Source organism: Oryzias melastigma, unplaced genomic scaffold, assembly GCF_002922805.2.
Source record: "Oryzias melastigma strain HK-1 unplaced genomic scaffold, ASM292280v2 sc00216, whole genome shotgun sequence".
Classification (NCBI taxonomy): domain Eukaryota; kingdom Metazoa; phylum Chordata; class Actinopteri; order Beloniformes; family Adrianichthyidae; genus Oryzias; species Oryzias melastigma.
The window spans coordinates 466,737-477,382 of record NW_023416882.1 but is presented as its reverse complement, the minus strand read 5'-3'; the positions used below and the strand labels follow the sequence as shown (position 1 = coordinate 477,382).

Genomic DNA, 10,646 nt, shown 5'->3' with positions numbered 1-10,646 from the left:
AGGTCACATCAAGGTTGGGGTTGTCCTGTCCTTTTCGTTTTCTTTTTTTTTTTTACCACACTTTCGTTGGTACTTAAATGCGCCAATCATCTGCAGGTGCAGTCCTCCAGCTGGTTCCTGCTCCTGTGCTTCAGGGTCATTTTCTATATGCGCTTGCATTCGGTCTTCAGCAGATGCACTTGAACAGAGGAGTCATCGATGTTTTGGTCAGATCACTTATTGCAGGGGTGTCAAACTCAATCGTACAGGGGCCAAAATCCAAAACACACCGTAGTTCATGGGCTGAACAAGATTAACATTTATTGAACACTCTAGAACTAAATTTTTAAAACTTTAAAACAGTAACTTTTTAACATAATTATGAACTACATATATAGCATTACCTGTGAATGCTAATGTGAATGCTGTAAGCTGAATTTGGCCGCTGAAGATGCTGAAATTGATAGCCAGGTGAAATATTAACCAAATGCCAAATAAGCCTAAAAAGGCAAAAAAAAAAAATTATGTTAGCCAAAACAGCTCGCATGTAGCTGAAAAAAATAGCCAAACTTCAAAATATTCTAAAAACTGAAATAAGCCTAAATTAGCCAAAACAGCTAGCATGTAGCTGAAATATTAGCTTAACTCCAAAATAGTCTAAAAATCTTAGTAAATGCCAAAATGGTCCAAAAAGCTAGCAGAATGTCTATTTTTAAAACTTTAAAACTGTAACTTTTTAACATTATTATGAATAATAAAAGGAATATTATGTCAGAATAAATCAACTTAAATCTTAAATAACTTTCAATATTTTAATCTCCATAAAAATCTAAATTAAAAAAAAAAAGTTAAAAAAAATCAGAAATAAGCACAAGATAACACCGTGCCATTAATAACAATAAAATAAAATGATCTGGAGGGCCGGATAGAATTACCCGGCGGGCCGGATCCGGCCATGGGCCTTGACTTTGACACATAACTTTTGGGGTTTTTTTTCTCAAACATGACCTGTTATTCCATCATTTAGATGTTTATGGTGTGTGATAGGGAGCTCTTAGCTCTATTTCAACTGATCTCTGCAGTTCTTCAGGTTCTTAGTGTCTTCTGAAAAGCAAAGATTATGCAGAACAGCAGACGTTCACAGTCCACCACCAGAGGAGCGTCTTCAGGGACAGGATGGACTCTCTCTATCCGGGCTTCCCGGACCAGAACTACTACATTCAGAATGGGGAGGGGGGCTCCTGCATGTCCATTCAATGTTGCCCTTCTTCATATGTTCACAGTAGGGCTTTCACTGTATTGTGTTAATGATGATTAATTAATTCGAATTAATTCATCATTTTATTTTTCTTCATCTCATTTTTGCGTCTGATGGTTACTTCCGTGTTATGCACACATGGAGGAGAATTTACCTCGCTCATACCGTGGTCATTTAAGAACAATATAAATATTCAATACATCATTAGAACTTCAGTACTGTTACATGCCTGTTTTGAGTTTAAATTATTATTTTTTTAAGTGGACTATTTAATACGCAGTGCGTCACGTTGTCATGGTAACAGCTTCAGTGCAAGGGACGCAAGGTGCGCATACACTGTGCTCTGATCTAGATCCTTTTTGAGAAAGGTGATTGTCATGAAAAGTTAAAAGAAGCATAATTTTGAGGAAAAGTTTACCTCTTTTTCCCTGTTTTTGTCCAGATAATGAAGCAAAAGTTTAAAAAATAACTAAGTCTAACTGAATCAGTTCCTTAGCCTTGTTTCTTCATTCATAGATTATCTCTATATCTTTTCTGCTTCATTTCAGTCTTTAAAATGATCAAATTTACCCAAACAAGTTAAAGGAAACTATAAAATCACACTGTTTCTTCTAGTGTCTTGCTGTTTTGGTAAACTGTGGAATGATATATCTAGATTTGAATTATGGTAGCAAAAAGAACATCGTGTTCAATATTTTTTGAATTGCTCAGTAAATTAGAGCTCTCTGGACTTTATGTTTTTTGTTGATTTATATTTTGTTATTTATTTAAGATTGACAAAAATGACCCCTCAGTGTTGCCAAAACGGGAAGGACATTCATTCTGTCCCAGGTTAGGGTTAGAGTTCAGCTGCTGCCTTTCTGTAGGCTCCTGATAAGCCTGTAAAACATTCACATACTCTGCAGAAAACCATTTCTTCTCCAGAGCTCCAAACCTCAGACAGAATGACACTCTGGTTCTGAGAGTCCGTTTATTAAATAGGGCAAAGTATCGCCAATCATTTCCAGAATCGATTTGATTCACCAGAGACTGGATCGATTTGATTCTGTTCTTACTTAAAAAAAAAAAAAAATTAATTTATATTCAATTCAATTTTGAATTTAAGCTTTTGTTTACAAATAAATTAATTATCTATGTTTTGAAGATATTCTTATTAATCCGTTAAACTTCACAAACTGTTGAATGTATTAGTGAAACTATAATGAGTTTGTTAATACTGTACAGTGTTACAATGATTCTCAAATGGAGAAACTCCATCAATTGTTCTGCCTCTCCTGGAGTGTTTCAGTTTGACCACTAGGTGGCGATCACGGTATAGCATTACACCTTATTCCAGAAGAAGAAAGAATGAGCAAAAACTATGCTTTAGACAAACAGTTACTTTAAAAACTATTTCCTTAAAGGGTTAGTAATTGGCTGGGACAAAGCTAAAATGCGTATCCAGATATATTCCATATGTTCTAATGTATCAAAATAACAAATAATTACCGTTGACAAACGCAGGTTTTTGTAAAATTTGACAAAATCAACGACAAATCACACTCGCATTTCGCCCTGCTTCAGAAACGGCTCGATTTGGGTCACGTGACGCGTTGACGTCATGTGAGTGAGACAGCGCCAGCAGCAGAATGCAGGCGGACCCAGGGTGTCTGCAGATACATGTATGTGTGTGCGCTGCGGCAAAGTTGAATTCTATAAACATCGGTGTTATGGTCCGACGGAGTATTAGGGCCACAAAAAAAAATAAAAATAAAATGATGATTTTTAAAGTCGTAAATTTACGAGATTTACAATCGAAATGAGCCTATTGTGAATGAACACTGTGAGCAGAACCAGACCGACTAAACTGTGAAAAGCTTCTGATTTCAACAGGTAAACTGAATGTTTAAAACATTGCACATGTTTGGAAGTTTCTTTGTTTGGTTTGCAGTTTATTAATCATTGATGGTGGCTTGCAGGATCTCTGCAGATCCGTTGATGAAACCATCGACACTCGCAGCGGTCCACCAGTCATTTCTTCCTCCGTGAAAGATCAGATCTCATTCATTTCTGTGTGATGCTTTCATCTGAAGAGGAATCGTTTTCGGAATTTTCAGTGTACTTAGCTAACGTGACAGACTGTTGTCATCCCCTGTTGTTGTTGTGTGTTGAAACGGGACGATTCATGTGGAGAACGGGGCGTACGGAGCACTGTTTACATTCTCCTTTGGTTTCTGCGCATGTCAGAGACATGCAGTAAGGTGGTGAAAGAGCTTCTGGGTATGTGAATAAAGTGATTAAATAAGTGAATAAATAAATAAATAATAATAAAGTGGCGGACGGTCCTGCAAACATGTCTCTAAGCTCTTTATTTTGCATATGAAACTCTGCATTACCGACCCGGATAGTCAGCGTCATTGATGATTTGATTTAGAGTCGCCAAAAGGTTCCGATCTGTAAATAAAGCTTCACGAGATGCTCCACGTCTTCCAGCTTCGAGCATGGCTCTGATAAACGGACAGCTTTCGGTTTCATCGGCATTCTCAGCGTCACTGTCAGTGTCATTGCCAAATAGTGAGCTCCTACTTTCCGCGCTGCCGGCTCAAATTGATAGGGCTTTACAGTCCTCAAACCACAAACACCCGGCGCCTCTGAATCAGCGTCACTTTCAGAACAAATGTTTCCACAATCTGAGTCTGAAGACAGAATTGTGGACCTTGAAATATCGCCGCTATCGCTAGCTCCGACACCCAAAGGAGAAGCCATCTTGCTATGTTGACCCCTTTGACGTCACACGCACCACGTGACCAAAACGGAGCTTTTCACCCGGAAGAGACAGGTTTGCCAAATTTGGCCTCAAAAATGCCGTTTTATTTCAATATTTCTTGCTTAAAACACGCCAAAACATTTGGAAATGATAAATATAAGGTGAAATACAGTTAACACCGAAAATGACCCACAACCCCATTACTAACCCTTTAAAAGAGTTTTGAAAATTCCTGCCTGTCAGTTTCTAAAGATATTTATTTAGTCATCAATTAATGTTTAGGTTGACCGAGCGTTAGCATTAGGTGTCATATGGCAAATCCCATTATACGTTAGCATCAAGCTAGCAGACTTTAGCTTCATAAGTTAGATCCAGTTCTACTTTTATGGATCGATTATTGATCTATTAAGCTTAAATCGATTCAGATCGATGAATCAATTTTATCTTTAACATAATGTAACGTTTCAACCATTAACACGATCAATGTCATTCTAGTAGATTCTGAAGGAGAAAAGAGGCAGGAAACCAAATTTTTAAAACTTTAAAATCGTAACTTTTTAAACATAGTTTTGAACTAGATATATAGCATTACCTGTGATAATGCTAGTGTGAATGTTGTAAGCTGAGTTTGGCCACTGAAGATGCTGAAATTGATAGCTGAAAACTCTGAAGTTAATAGCTGAAAATGCTGAAGCTGGTAGCCAGCTAAAATATTAGCTAAATGCCAAATTAGCCTAAAAAGACTAAAAGAAAAAACGTAGATGATCAAAAACAGCTACCATGTAGCTGAAATATTAGCTTAACTCCAAAATAGCCTAAAAATCTTAGTAAATGCCAAAATAGTCCAAAAAGCTAGAAGAATGCCAATTTGTAAAACTTTAAAACCGTAATTTTTTAACATAAATTAAAAAAATAAAAATGCAGGAATATTATTCCAGAATAAATCAACTTAAACCTTAAATAACTTTCACTGTTTTACTCTCCATAAAAATATTTTTTGTCCAAATGATACAAGTTAGATTCAGCTACATGCTAGCTGTTTTGGCTAACCTAAGGTTTTTCTTTTTTTCTGTATATTAGGGTAATTTGACATTTAGCTAATATTTTATCTGGCTATCAGCTTCAATGTTTTCAGCTATCAACTTCAGCATCTTCAGCTATCACATGTAATGCTATATATGTAGTTCATAATTATGTTAAAAAGTTACATTTAAAGGTTTTAAAATTTTAGTTTCAGAGTGTTCTATAAACATTTATCCTGTTCGGCCCGCGACCTAAGATCTGTTTGGATTTTGACCCCTTGTGTGATTGAGTTTGTCACCACTGCATTAAGACATCCACAAACACTTGGAAATGACTCAATTTTAATTACAAAATCACAAATAGACACTTAAACTTACATTACATAACATATTGAATCCATTCGACATAATGACTGTCAGATGGTTTGATTAATTACATGAAAGGGAGTAGGTGCATTTATCTAATCCCACGATAGTGATCAGTAATGGAGCCATCTCCTGTCAGGACCTGCTGTAGTTTGCTGATCATGAACCATGTCTGAACAGGAACGAAGAGGATCATTTATCTTTTTTTCCTCTTTCAGGTTCTTTTTTGCACGTTTCCATTTCTTCAGCCATGTTAGGGTTTATCAAATGTCTTCAGCCTTTTCATCAGCCAATATTCTGCACCCACGTACGAAAGGTTTCTAGTTGAAATACGGTTTTTCCTTCTGCTTCTGTTCAACTTTTACGTAATCAAACACTCCCCAGAGCCGCACCTGCCCCCACCTCCTCTAGGTACGTCCCCCCTCCCCCTAAAGATGCTGTTTGAGGATTTATCTCTCTGCTGGATTACTATGATTGCATCCTTCTGGGCTCTTCTGATATGAGTGTTGGGTTTCAGGGACAGATGCTCAGCCGCTTCACCTGCCCTGATATATTCATCCAGTCTTGAACTGGGTCTCAATCCTGTGCTGGGGTTACCATGGCAGCAGCTGCTTTGCATACATTAGCCTGCCGTCCAATGCTGACGAGACAACAAGTGGCGTGTCATCCAGGAGCCAGAGCTGGGGCTGGGTTAAAAAAACACTTTATTTATTCAAATGCATCTGCACAGATATAATCTTAAAACCTGCTCATGGATTTTATTTTGTCATTTTCTTCTCCTCTCTTTGATCTTTCAGAACAATGTAAAGGATAATCTAAATTCTGTTTTCACCTCAAATTCAGTCAATTTTTATAATGTAATGCTATTGTCAGAAGATGATGATAAACCTCCAAAGATCAGAGCAACCACACAGTGCTCTCCACTGTTATAACGACCCACTCCGATGAAAATGGTGCCTTTAACGTGTTCTCATGGTGGAGGACATGTATAGATAAAATTAAGATTAATGCTGCATTTCTGAGTATTTCTTTATTCAAATTGTGAATCAGGAGTGGGCAAAAAATGTTGTTTGAAAAAAAATAAACAGAATAATTGTTGGGTGGGACACGAGCTCCGTGCTCTGCTCCATTCTGATGTATCCACCTGTAGACGACTAGGTTAGGATGGTGGTGTGACGTCCTGTAAGATACCAGGAGAGTGTATGAACAGAAAGATCAGTCATGGGTGACGGGAACGGCGCCAATGGTCCTGCCCACAACTGGTAGGCTAATTTTTAATGAACTAGTATGTCCTTAATAGCAACAGTTATTTTAGTTTTGTGTAAAAACAGCATAATCATAATTAAAAGACAGCTGGGAATGATTTTATAGTGGATCAAAAGATGAGTGGACTGGGACTTTAAGGTGTCAGTAGGTGAGCTTCATATTTTAAAAAGGATTTTCTGACACTGTTTCTCCCTCCAGCCTTGTGGTTGAGACTAAAGGTCGTGAGTTCAGATATACAGACCAAAGAGTCTAAACATGGGGACGAGTGCCTCCCTGCTTGACACTCGGTGTTAAGAGGTTGGATCGGGGAGTTAAATCACCAAATGGTTCCAGAGTGCATCTGTGTCTGCAGCTCACCACTCCCCCATGTTAAATGCTGAGAACAAATTCCCCCTCCTCAGGTGTGTGACAACTAATAGTACTTTAAAAAACATGGAGCCCTTCTTAAGGTGGCATGTTCTTTTGTCCTAAATGTTTCTGTTCACAGTTCCATGGCTTTTACTGTCATGTATCTCTCATACGTGCATCTCCACACATCGAGACATAAAGGATTACCTACATAGATTCAATCAAGATGTCAATCATTCATTTGACATTTGAGACTATAAATACCTTTTAACTGAATTTTGTTTCTAACTGGTACTATTAATTTTAATTAACAAAAACAGAAATCCTTCAAACATGAAAATCTGACGTTTTTGGTCTTTTACATTGTTTTGTTCTCTGTGGTAAAAAGGTGATTAATAATAATTTATTCAGGTATTGTTTGAAGTTATGTTTTTAAAAAAGGGTTATCATACACTATTTTACCACAAGTATTCCCTCGTTCATATAAATGATCAGAATAAGGTGTCTTAATCACATGACCTGGCCACAGGTGTTTAAAATCGAGCAGTAAGGCATCCAGACTGTTTTTACAAACATTTGTGAAAGAATGTTCTGCTCTCAGGAGTTCAGTAAAATCCAGCGTGGAACTATCATAGGATGTCATCTGTGCAACAAACCCAGTTGTGAAATTCCCTAATCATTCCACAGTCGACTGTCAGCTCTATCAGAACAACATGGAAGAGTTTGGGAACAACAGCGACTCATAAATCTATTTTTTACTTGCTGATCAATTCTATACAACATCATCTAGTTAGTATCTTTTTTTTTTAACCAACACTGCTATTGCTCTGTTTTTTTATTTATATATTTATTATCTTTTACATTTTTGATGGCTTTGACTTCCCAGTGAACTGTTTGTGATTATACGGAGGCCTAAAGTCAGGCTCTGTGTTTATGTGAACAGGAGAACATTTCCTCGATTCTTGAATGGACGGTCTGCTCGTTTCAATGTCTTAAGGTGGACTGAGCAATTTATGTCTTACAGACAAATATTTGTCATAGGGTGAATCCAGTTCAACTTCTTGCCCCCACCCCCCATTAGAAGGGGGGGTTGCCTCAACAATGGTTTTCATGTTGTCAGTGTAGCCGTCTTCCAAGAGAGAAAAATCAACAGTTGTTTTTTCCCCTCAGATTCCGACACGATCACTAAGGCTTTTTATCAAATGATGCAGAGTTTTGTGCAATGAGGCTCTTGCTCTTGGACCCCCTGACCCCTCCTCTTGGTCCAGCCCCTCCTGTGTTTGAGGATAGAGGGCAGATTTCTCCTTGGGCCTAAAAAAGACTGCTCTGGTTTACTGTCTGTGTGTGTTTTGCTGCTAACCTGACATTAGCAACAACAACCCCCTCGGGGTGACTTCAGCAGTCCTTCGGTTTCAGGTTTGAACTGTAGGACAGACCCCCCTGACATTTGTCCCATATTTTCCCTGGTGTGTAGAGGATTGTTCAGGAGCTGAGGTTCTTCACATGGGACACCTTCTGACATCAAACCCACCAACAGAAACTGCTCAAACCTGAGCACGAACAACTTTCAGTTTCTCTTTTTTTTTACCTTTATTTAACTAGGGAATTCCTACTGACATTAAAAATCTCTTTTTCAAAGGAGCCCTGGGGTGAAGAAGGAGTCATTCAAACACATATCCACCAAGGGACAATCAACAATAAAATGCATAAAACTATTTAAAACATTCAAAAACTGGGCTTCTCATTTCCGATTTTTGAGCATAATCTAAAACTGGCCTGTAGGAACCAGTTCCTTCAACTTCAAGTAGTTTCGGAGATTGTTCCACGATGTCGGTGCAGAATACTGAAGAACCACTTTCCCAGCTTCTGTCTGAACCCTTGATACTGTCAGTAGCAAGATTCGTGCGATCTTAAAGAATACTGTCTGGTTTCTCTTGGTTTGATATAAGGGAAGGAAGAAAGTGCAAAATATTTTGATATATTACCAGTGGTGAGAGTGAGGCTCACAGTTTATGAAGCATATTATACAGAGTCCAGAAGTTTTAATGCTTGATTTCGGACATTCATGTAGATGAGATCTATATTCTAAAATTGAGTTGCTTCCACCAGTTTCTTCTTTACATTGAGAGAGAAGCATAACTGATGCTACTCAAAAAAGGTGTTGCAAATTTGGCTAATCAGGAAGAGCCAAAGCGGCTCCTCTCAGCATGGCTGAACACCTGTGAGTCTTCCACAGGTAAATGTCTGACTGCATCTGCCAACCTTTGACAGAAACACTGACCAGAACAAAAGCTCTCATGGCCTACTCCTGCCGTACGGTTGTCCTTCTGTGTTCTACCTCAGATGTTTAGGACGATGAACTCCGCGGATCAGATTGATTCTCCAAAAGTCTGTGCTGGTCATTCCAGCAGGTCTGAGAGAAGAGGGTTTCATAAGCTGCGTGTGGGATAGAGCTGCCACGATTAGTCGAATAATAGACGACTGATCGACTATCAAAGTAGTCGACAACCAATTTAATAATCGATTAGTCGTTAATTTCATATTATATGGAGTCAGAGTGTAGTAAAGTTGAAAGTTAAAATGGTATTCTGCTATCTTTATGGACTATTTTGGCATTAAGGCTTTTTTTTAGGCTATTTTGGAGTTTAGCTAATACTTCACTTACATGCTAGCTGTTTTGACTAATTTGGCATTTAGCTAATATTTTAGCTGGCTATCAGCTTCAGCTTTTTCAGCTATCAACTTCAGTGTTTATACCTATCAATTTCAGCATCTTTAGCAGCCAAATTCAGCTTACAGCATTCACTCTAGGATTATCACAGATAATGCTATATATCTAGTTTTTAGTTAGTCTAAAGCTAATCATGGTTAAGATATATGCTTAACATCCAGTTTGTGCATGACCCGATTAGTCAACTAATCGAAAAAAAAATAATCGGTGATTAGTAGAGTATTAAAATAATCGTTAGTGGCAGCACTGGTTGTGGACCTCTGTGGCTCCATTCATGATGAAAGAATGATTTCCACTTTCTGCATCTGTAGATTGAGGCGAGGTTCTCTCCTGGGGAGGAGATGCAGAACGTGATGCAGATGTTTGGTGTGTATCATCTTCTTAGTTGTTGTTTTTTTATCATTTATCACCTGCTGCTCTTTTTTGAAATAGTTATTTTTATTAAAAGTGAAGAAGCTCGAGTGATTCTCTGTGTTGTTAAGCTCTTGTGCTTATTGTGCTGTAATTCAGATTATCTTGCTTGTGGTTGGTTTGATGTATTTTTGTAATTTTAGCAACATTTGACTTTTTTACGCTGACAGCAAACTGTCTCCAACTTACATCTGTGCTCATTTGTCATTTTGTTTTTTTTTTGACACATAACTTAAGTAGTTCACTTTCGGCTTATCCCTTTCGGGGTCGCCACAGCGTAACAGCACCAACTGTTTGGCATCAGTGATCTGGCAGAGTTTTTACGCCGGATGCCCTTCCTGACACAACCCTGTACTTGAGGGGCACAGGGACCCAGTTAGGCAGCAGCGTCAAGGGTCTTGTTTAAGGACCCAATCTGGGTTGGGATCAGTGGACAACCCTGGGAATCGAACCCAGGGCTCCTGAGTGTCAGCCCTTCACCTAGCCCACTGAGCCACCCATCCACTTTCTGACACATAA

The 10,646-nt window shown here is 38.4% G+C and overlaps 1 protein-coding gene across 4 annotated transcripts in view; it reads left to right on the top strand.

The window, feature by feature from the left end:
• The window catches only part of arhgap32b (Rho GTPase activating protein 32b), a 95,639-nt gene that overhangs the window by 24,939 nt on the left and 60,054 nt on the right, over nucleotides 1-10,646 (top strand). The gene's annotated exons all lie outside the window — the stretch shown is intronic.